The 9,584-nt window shown below is 41.8% G+C and overlaps 1 protein-coding gene across 2 annotated transcripts in view; it reads right to left on the bottom strand.

Annotated features, from left to right (window-relative positions):
- Positions 1-8,731, bottom strand: part of LOC143282094 (zwei Ig domain protein zig-8-like) — a 330,851-nt gene extending 322,120 nt beyond the window's left edge. For both annotated transcript variants that reach the window (XM_076587583.1, XM_076587581.1), the window contains exon 1: positions 8,593-8,731. The gene's annotated coding sequence lies outside the window, so the exon portion shown is untranslated. The remainder of the gene's footprint in view (positions 1-8,592) is intronic.
- Positions 8,732-9,584: the final 853 nt, after the last annotated feature.

Here is a 9,584-nt window from a genome sequence, read left to right on the forward strand (position 1 = left end):
AAAAAAGAAATAGAAAGAGAAGGAGAAAGAAGGAACGGAAGAATGAACGAAAGAAAGAAAGTAAGACAGAAAGAAAGAAAGAAAGAAAGAAAGAAAGAAAGAAAGAAACTCAAAGCAAGAAAGACAGAAAGAAAGAGACAAAAAAAAAAAAAAAAAAGGAAAGCGGAAGAAAAGAATGGAAGAAAGAAAGAAACACTGATATAAAGAAAGAGTGAACGAAAGGATGAAAGAAAGAAAGAAAGAGGGAAATGAATAAAATGGAATAAAAATACACAAAGAAAGAAAGAAAAGCAAGAATCTAAGCTAAAAAAAAAAAAAAGAAGAAAAAATGAACAAACAGAAAAAAAAAAAAAAACGACAATGAAAGACAGACAAAAGAAGAAAAGGAAGCACATCCCCCCACCCCACCCCACCCCACCCCCAATTCCCTCCCCCTCCCCCAATTCACTTCCCTTCGCCACCTTCACCCCACACCGCCAACACGAAGAACTCTACGTATGATAACTGTACCACAGTGCCTGTACAAGTCATGGCGGGAGACAAAACCCTAACCTTTTTGCAAAGGACATCGTTATCAGGAGTCAACAAATACACTTCAGCGTCTTCCTGTAATGTCTTTTCAACAAACAACATAAAGCACACGCCCCTTACGTTCAGAGTCAAAACACATCGCCAACACATCACAAGCACATCGCGGACACATCACAAACACACCACAAGCACATCGCGGATACATCGCAAACACATTGCGGGCACATCACAAACACATCGCGGGCACATCACAAACATATCACTAGCACATTGCGGACACATTACAAACACATCACAAGCACATCGCGGACACATCACAAACACATCACAAGCACATCGCGGACACATCACAAACACATCGCGGACACATCGCAAACACATCACAAGCACATCGCGGACACATCGCAAACACATCACAAGCACATCGCGGACACATCACAAACACATCGCGGACACATCGCAAACATATCACAAGCACATCGCGGATACATCGCAAACACATTGCGGGCACATCACAAACACATCGCGGGCACATCACAAACATATCGCCAGCACATCGCAAGCACATCACAAGCACACCAGAAGCGCATCACAAACACATCACAAACACAGCGGGCAAATCGCAAACACATGGCGGGCACATCGCAAACACATAGCGGGCACATCGCAAGCACATCACAAACACAACACAAACACATCGCAAACACATCACAAACACATCGCAAGCACATCGCGGGCACGTCACAAACACATCACAAACACATCGCGGGCACATCACAAACACATCACAAGCACATCACGGACACATCACAGACACAATTGTTCTATTCACAGTTGTGTTCAAATCTGCTTATTGATCCACTTTACACACACCTTCCTCCTCCTCCTCCTCCTCTCTCTCTCTTTCTTTCTTTCCCTCTCGTTTTGTGTGTGCGTGCGTGCGTGCGTGCGTGTGTGTGTGTGTGTGTGTGATGTGTGTGTTTATGAGTTCATGGTATTTATAAGTTTACAGTTGGGCCAACAGCAAAGTGAGAGCTGTATTATCAATGGTTTCTCCATTGCAATGGGAAATCATTTACAGCTTAGTCTTTTGTGAAGGACCATGACTCTCAAACTAGGATGCAAGATTACACTGGCTCTTAGTGTTGCAGCCTTGGGGGCTAGTTGACCTTTGGGTACCATCCCAGCACCGTCTGTCCTATAAAAAAAAAACCCTCTTGGCCGAGAGAGTGGGGGTGTAACTTGGACAAGACACTCTCCAATGTAATCAAATTCTAGCCCAAATAGCAGTTGCTCCTCTGCTGTTCTGATGGTCATAGTCGGACACGACTAACTATCTATCTATCTATCTCTCTGTCTATCTATCTATTTATCATTATTGTAGTAACTGACACCCAGATGTCTCTGTCTCTCTGTCTGCCTGTCTCTCTCATTGTCACACACACACACACATACACACACACACACACACACACACACGTACACACACACACACATACGGACACACACGCACAGACACACACACACATACACCCCCCACCCCCTACACACACACACACACACACACACACACACACACACACACACACACATACAAGTCGCAAAAATTAAACAGCGCTCAATCAAAATTTGAAACGGGATTTTTAAAGATAAAATAAAATGTATTGATCAAGAAGAAAGGAATGGAACCATGGAAATGAAACTGGCTTTAGTTGTGTTTGTATTAAATTTGCAAGGCCACAAACTCCGTTAGCAAAAGTCGATAGAACTGCGGGAAAATAGAACACAGCATTCTGTGGGTTTTAAACCCAATCTCCCTCACCCTCCCCCCCTTTTTTTTCCCCACCGGGCCACACAGTTACATTTAATATTCAGTTTCGGTTTCAACAAGTTGTCAAAGCGTGCTGGGTGATCGATATGATCCATACCACATCTGCTGTTCGGGTAACAAAAATTGTTGTTTTTCTTTCTTTTCTTTTTTTGTTTTTTTAGTTTTGTGGTTTATGTTAAATAAAGACAGACAGTGGAGTGATGGCCTAGAGGTAACGCGTCCGCCAAGGAAGCGAGAGAATCAGAGCGCGCTGGTTCGAATCACGGCTCAGCCGCCGATATTTTCTCCCCCTCCACTAGACCTTGAGTGGTGGTCTGGACGCTAGTCATTCGGATGAGACGATAAACCGAGGTCCCGTGTGCAGCATGCACTTAGCGCACGTAAAAGAACCTACGGCAACAAAAGAGTTGTTCCTAGCAAAATTCTTAAGAAAATCCACTTCGATGTGAAAAACAAATAAAACTGCAAGCAGGGGGAAAAAAAAAATGTGTGGCGCTGTAGTGTAGCCACGAGCTCTCCCTTGGGAGAACAGCCCGGATTTCACACAGAGAAATCTGTTGTGATCAAAAGCAATACAAATACAAATACAAGTTAATGTTTCAAACAACACAAATACAATGTCCATCCAAATGAACGCATCAACTTGTCCTTACTGTCTTTCGGTTTTAAGAGCCGTCATTGTCGTACTTGTTCAAAGACGTGGAACAAGCTCCCTGATAACCCCCGTCATTCTGATTCCCTCGCATCTTTTAAATCTCGTCTCAAAACTCACCTTTTTCCCTCAGCAATAAATTCAATTGTGGCAGGTCCACTTCCTTTTCGTTAGGTGTGCTTGACTATGTGTGTAAACATATGTATGTGTACATAACTACATGCATGTATATGAATGTATATTGTGTGTGCGTGTGTTTATGTAAGTTTGTGCCTGCCTATGTGTGCATATGTGTTAGGGTAGCTGTTAGATATACATGTATGTATGCAGTGTGTGTGTGTGTGTGTGTGTGTGTGTGTGTGTGTATGTGTGTGTGTGTGCGTGTGTGTGTGTGTGTGTGTGTGCGTGTGTGTCTGTGTGTGTGTGTGTAGTCACATTTTGGTGTGTGTATGTAACATAGATATAATGTTTTATGTTAACAAAAGCGTTTTTGTAAAGCACCTAGAGCACATTTCTGGATAGTGTGCTATATAAGTATCCATCATTATTATTATTATTATTATTGTACTCATCACGCACTGCTGGTCTTGCGCTGGGTGATGCTGGTGTTTAGCTTCTAATGCCTTGATAAAATACAATGAAAATGGGTAAAAGTGAAATAAATGCAAACTTACAAATCTAAAAAAAAAATTAAATGAAACAAACAACTTAAAATATTGGAATGACACTACTCTGTGTATTTGCAGGGAAAACATTGTTCGATAAAAACGCGAGAAAACCAAACAAATTCGAGTTATACTGATTCAGAAAGACATTTTCGTGAGAGGAAAGTGGAGAAAGGGGGTGTTGGGGTGGGGGTGGGGGTGGAGTCGGTAATAGCTAGACAAGAACGACCCTAATTTCCCTTCTTTTTTTTTCTTTTTTTTTTCCCAACAGTCCAGTTCAAAGTAAAATGACTCTATTCTGTGCATTTGCTGGGAGAAGCATTGGCCGATGGCACGAGAGAAAGCGTTTTGTTTTGATACAAGACACGGAAAGGTCGAAGCGAACTGGGCCCCAACAACAACAACAACAACAACAAAAATAAATAGTATAACACACACACACACACACACACACACACACACACACACACACACACACACACACACACACAGGAACACAGAGAGAGAAACAGACACACACACACACAGAAATAGAGACACACACACACACACACACACACACACACACACACACACATACACACGCACACACGACACACACACACACACACACACACACACACACACACACACACACACACAGAAACAGAGAGAGAGAAACAGAGAGAGAGAAACAGACACACACACACACACACACACACACACACACACACACACACACACACACACACACACAGAAACAGACACACACACACACACACACACAGAACACACACACACACACACACACACACCACACACACACACACACACACACACACACACACACACACACACACACCAAAATAGTAATTCAAAGAATCTCTTGTACAACGGTTTTTGTGACATTTCTGTTTGACGTTGCTTTGATTACTGTTACTGATCCTGTTTGATTACTGTTGTTTTGTTGTTGTTGTTGTATTGTTTTTGTTGTTGTTGTTGTTGATTTATATTGTTGTTTTATTGTTGTTGTTCTTGTTGCTATTTCACGTTGCTGTTGTTAACGTTGCTGTTTTGTTGTTGTTGTTGTTGTTTTTGCTGTTGTTCATGTTGTTGTTTTATTGTCCCTCTTCTTGGTTTGTATTCTCTTCTCCTCTCTCTCTCTCTCTCTCTCTCTCTCTCTCTCTCTCTCTCTCTCTCTCTCTCTCCCCTTCCTCAATCCCCTCCCCATCGCCCCTGACCCCCCCCCACCACCACCCCCTCCACCTCAACCGCCCCCTTTTCAGTTGAATATTTTTTTCCCTTGCCATCGATTTTCACAAAGGATAATTTCTAATTAATGATGATGATAATAATCATCATTATGATCGAAATAATAATAATAATAATAATACAAAGAAGAAGAAGAAGAAGAAGAAGTCCAATATCATCATCTTAGATGAACAGATTTTAAACGAATAAACGAAACTTCTTGATTTGTTGTTGTTTTTGTTATTTGTTTGTTTCATGGTTGTCGTTGGTGGGTTTTGTTTGTTTGTTTGTTTGTTTTGGTTTGTTTTGTTTGTTTTGTTTTGTTTTTTGTGTGTGTGTTTTTTTGTGTGTTTTTTCGCTTTGCTTCTTGATGTGATTTTTTGGTTGTTGTATTTGCTTGTTGCTGCTCTTGATGGTTTACTGTTGTTGTTGGTTTATTATTGTGTATTAATATTGTTGTTGTTTCATTGTTTTATTGTTGTTGTTGTTGGTTTCTTGCAATCGCTGTTGTTCTCTGTGTGTGTGTGTGTGTGTGTGTGTGTGTGTGTGTGTCTGTGTGTGTGTGTGTGTGTCTGTGTCTGTGTGTCTGTGTGTCTGTGTATTTGTGTGAACCATACCGACGTTTGGTGGATATTCCCAGCATGCACTTCCCTGAAAACGGAGTGTGGTTGCCCACATGATGGGGAAAAAAAAACATTCATGCAAGTATAAGTTCGCTTTAAAAAGGAAGAAGAAAAGGGAGTAAAGAAGAAACAGGAAGAGGAGGATGATGAAGAAGAAGAAACAGGAAGAAAAAAAAGAAACAGGAAGAGGAGGAGAAGGAGGAGAAGAAGAAACAGGAAGAAGAAGAAGAAGAACAAGAAGAAGAAGAAGAAACAGGAAGAGGAGGAGAAGGAGAAGAAGAAGAAACAGGAAGAAGAAGAAGAAGAAACAGGAAGAAGAAGAAGAAACAGGAAGAGGAGGAGGAGAAGAAGAAGTAGAAACAGGAAGAAGAAAAAGAAGAAGAAACAGGAAGAGGAGGAGGAGAAGAAGAAGAAGAAACAGGAAGAAGAAGAAGAAGAAGAAACAGGAAGAGGAGGAGGAGGAGAAGAAGAAGAAGAAGCAGAAGAAGAAGAAGAAGAAGAAGAAACAGGAAGAGGAGGAGGAGAAGAAGAAGAAGAAGAAACAGGAAGAAGAAGAAGAAGAAACAGGAAGAGGAGGAGGAGAAGAAGAAGAAGAAGAAGAAACAGGAAGAAGAAGAAGAAGAAGAAACAGGAAGAAGAAGAAACAGGAAGAAGAAGAAGAAGAAGACGAAGAAGAAGAAGAAGAAGAAGAAGAAGAAGAAGAAGAAGAAACGTTTCAGTACACAAATGACACAAAAGTGCAGGTGGCATTCTTTTTCAGCCCAGTTTCCGCATTCCCCCTCCCTCCCTCCCCCAAACCCCCTGCACATTCCAGCACCCATTCTGCTTTCACATCACCACCCCCTCCCCCCTAACCCCCTCCCTCCCCCATACATTGCACGCTCCATCATATCCCCCCCCCCCCACACACACACACACCACCACCACCACCACCCGGACCGCCCCCCACCCCCACCCCCCCTGCCAGAACAAGAGAACAAACAGGACAAGAACCCCTCCCCCACCCACTATCCCTTCATGCTCCAGACAGGATCTCTGGCATTCGTTGTCTGCGACACCCGCCCCATCACACTGCCTTCTTTATGCACCATGCTTTAAAAAAAAACACAAAAAAAACAAAAAAAAACATCTTTTTTTTTCTCTCTTTTTTGTTTTTGTTTTTTTTAATGTGTCGGTGGGCGGGTGGTAGAGGGAACTTGGGGTGCACGTGTGTGTGTGTGTGTGTGTGTGTGTGTGTGTGTGTGTGTCAGAGGGGGTGGTGGTGGTGGTGGTGGTGTGGTGTGGGGAGGAAGGCAGTCATCATCTGACGTCATAATCCCTTTGGACGCTCCATTGGACAAACACGGTTTAGACATCGCCCGTCTTCAGCTTGTTACAACAACCCTTGTTCTGTTTTATCTGCAGTCTGTGTCTCTGTATGTGTCTGTCTCTCTGTCTCTGTCTCTCTCTGTCTGTCTGTCTCTCTGTGACCTTTTTTTTTTTTTACTTGTTTAATCCCTGGTCTTTTTACTGCAGACTGCCCCCCCCCTCGTCCCCCCCCCCTTATATTTCTCCCTGTATCACAATGTACCTGGCTTCAGTTTGTCTATGTGTCCGAAACTGTCCGTCCGTCTGTCTGTTCATTATTATTATTATTATTATCATCATCATCATCATCATCATCATCATCATCATCATCATCATCATTATTATTATTATTATTATTATTATTATTATTGTCGTTGTTGTTGTTGTTGCTACTGCTGCTGCTGCTGCTGTTTTTGTTGTTGTTGTTGTTGTTGTTGTTGTTTATTAATATGATCATCACTACTGCTACTACTACTATTAACATCGATACTACTGTCAACTATAAATTCAGAGGCACACAAGTTTAACTTGATTTAACAGCCAAGCGTATGTTTGCTGACAACAAAAAACAAAACAACAACAACAACAACAACAATGATGAGAACAGCAATAATAATACTAATATTAACATTAGTAATAATGATACTAATATGAATACTACTAATGAAAATACAAATAATAGTGGTACTACTACTACTACTACTACTACCACCACCACGACGGCGACAACATTTACTACTACTACTACTACTACTACTACTACTACTACTACTAACAATAATTATAATGACAATAATGACAATAACAACAATAATTATAATGACAATAATGACAATGATAATGATAATAAAGATAAGAAGAAGAAGAAGAAGAAGAACAAGAACAAGAAGAACAAGAAGAACAAGAAGAAGAACAGAACAAGAAGAAGAACAAGAAGAAGAAGAAGAAGAAGAACAAGAATGACTGCACTGGCTCAGCTCCTGGCTTCAAGTGAAAATCTGGCCAAAGATAACACTGTCCACAACAACTCCCGTCTCTTTACTTCCCTGTTGTCCTCAGTTTGTCAACCATTCTATCTGCTAGAATTTGTTTCTTTTTTTTTTTCTTTTTTTTTCTTCTTCTTTTTCCGGCTTCCAGTCCTTTGTTGGAGAGAGTTATACATGAGTGTGAAAGTTCGAAGTGTGAGCCGGCGGCGCTTTGATTCATCTTCTGAACGAGATTCAGCAGCCGGTATATGAACAAACAAACAAACAAAAAAATAAAATCATCCGTTGTTTCATCATTATTTGTTTACGGCAAAAAATGAAACAAAATATTATCTGTTATTTCATCATTGTTTACTAACAACAACAACAACAATAACAACAAGGAGGATTAGCAGTAGAAGAAGAAGACGAGGAGGTGGTGGAAGAAGAAGAAGAAGAAGAAGAAGAAGAAGAAGAAGAAGAAAACTGAGAAGAAGAAGAAGAAAAAGAATCGTTATTGTGATAAACATAACCATTATAGTCCTCATCACTAAAAGTCATTTATTTAGAAGGAGAAAAAAAAGAAAAAAAGAAAGAAAAAGAATTAAATAACTTACTCACACGTGTGTCAGTCAGTGCAGCAAAATCCTTAAAAAAAAAAAAAAATAATAAAATAAAATAAATAAAAAAATCAGCAGCCTGTTAAAAGACTATAAGAGAAAAGACAAAAAACCGATCAGACACGCACACAAACCACACAAATCCAGCGAAGAACGAACGAACGAACGAAGAAGGAAGGAAGAACTGACGGAAGACGGAAGAAGTAGAGAAGGAACAGTACAGTACGAGTCGAGCACTGTGCACTGTCGGCCCAACACTCCACACTCTGTCCCTACCCCTGCCGAGATTCGCTTGCTGCTGCAACACCGGCAGGCAACTTACTCCCTCCCCCTACACACACACACACACACACACACACACTCCCCTCTCTCTCTCCTCTCTCTCCTCTCTCTCTCGCTTTCTCTCTCGCTCCCGCTTTCACTCCCCCCCACCCCCCTCACTCTCTCTCTCTCTCTCTCTCGCCACCCCTCCGACGCTTTCACTCCCTCCGACACCCACCAACCCCGCCCCCCCGTCCCCTCCCTTCATACCCCTTTTCCACAACCCAATTCCCGCCGCTTCTCTTTCTCGTCCTGCGGCGGCGCGTGCGTGGCGCGTGCAGCTCAGCGTTATAAGTTGTTGTGTGTGTGCGCGTGGCGTTTTGCACGCGTCGGAGCGTGGAGGACGTATGATGATTTTTTTGTTTGTTTGTTTGCTTGTATTGAGACAGGCTTCACTGTCGTGTGAAGACATCGTTTGGGACAGGTTTCACTGTCACGTGGAGACTTAGTTAACACAGGTTTTCACTCTCATATGGAGACTTAGTTAATACAGGTGTCACTGTCATGTGGAGACTTAGTTAAGACAGGTTTCACTGTCATATGGAGACTTAGTTAATACAGGTGTCACTGTCATGTGGAGACGTAGTTAAGACAGGTGTCACTGTCATGTGAAGACATCGTTTGGGACAGGTTTCACTGTCATGTGGAGACGTAGTTAACACAGGTTTTCACTGTCATATGGAGACTTAGTTAATACAGGTGTCACTGTCATGTGGAGACTTAGTTAAGACAGGTGTCACTGTCATGTGGAGACTTAGTTAAGACAGGTGTCACTGTCATGTGGAGACTTAGTTAAGAC

The sequence above is a fragment of the Babylonia areolata genome, chromosome 5 (genome assembly GCF_041734735.1).
Source record: "Babylonia areolata isolate BAREFJ2019XMU chromosome 5, ASM4173473v1, whole genome shotgun sequence".
NCBI lineage: Eukaryota > Metazoa > Mollusca > Gastropoda > Neogastropoda > Buccinidae > Babylonia > Babylonia areolata.